Here is a 584-nt window from a genome sequence, read left to right on the forward strand (position 1 = left end):
GAAATATTTTTCTTTTCCTGCTGATCCGAAAAATGATCCGATCCGTGGGTCAAAAACCGTAATGTGATCCGTTGAACCACTAATTAATATTGTGTTATTTTAGACACAATGTTGTCTGTTTTGCTTAATTTTGCCAACGAAAATATAAAGACAAAGCAGAACTGTTCGTCTCCGTCTCCGAGCAACACACAGCGGCATTTCATTTCGTAATGCACATTTTGAACAAATTGGGTGAACCATTTGGCGCGTTGAACCATTGGCCATAGGCGCATTGGATTTGAAGGGTATTTCTCTAATAATTGTAACGGCCTGGAGTCACAATCACACATCAATAGTTCAGATGATTTGTTTCAAGACATTTGACATGTTTCCGTCCTGAAATCTCGTGGGTGTTGAACTAGCTAATTTTTTATGCACCTCATCCCAAACCTTCCATTGCAAATTCCAAAACGTCATTTTAAAGCTAATAACAGAGGCTTTAGCCATTGATGTGCAGGCTAACGCAGTTATTAATGCAGTCTAACGCAGTTATTAGAAGAGATTAAGTGCGTGTGAATACTTGCGTCTGTGCGTCTCTCAGCAGT

This window comes from Sinocyclocheilus rhinocerous, unplaced genomic scaffold (assembly GCF_001515625.1).
Source record: "Sinocyclocheilus rhinocerous isolate Xijiao unplaced genomic scaffold, SAMN03320098_v1.1 scaffold1565, whole genome shotgun sequence".
Classification (NCBI taxonomy): domain Eukaryota; kingdom Metazoa; phylum Chordata; class Actinopteri; order Cypriniformes; family Cyprinidae; genus Sinocyclocheilus; species Sinocyclocheilus rhinocerous.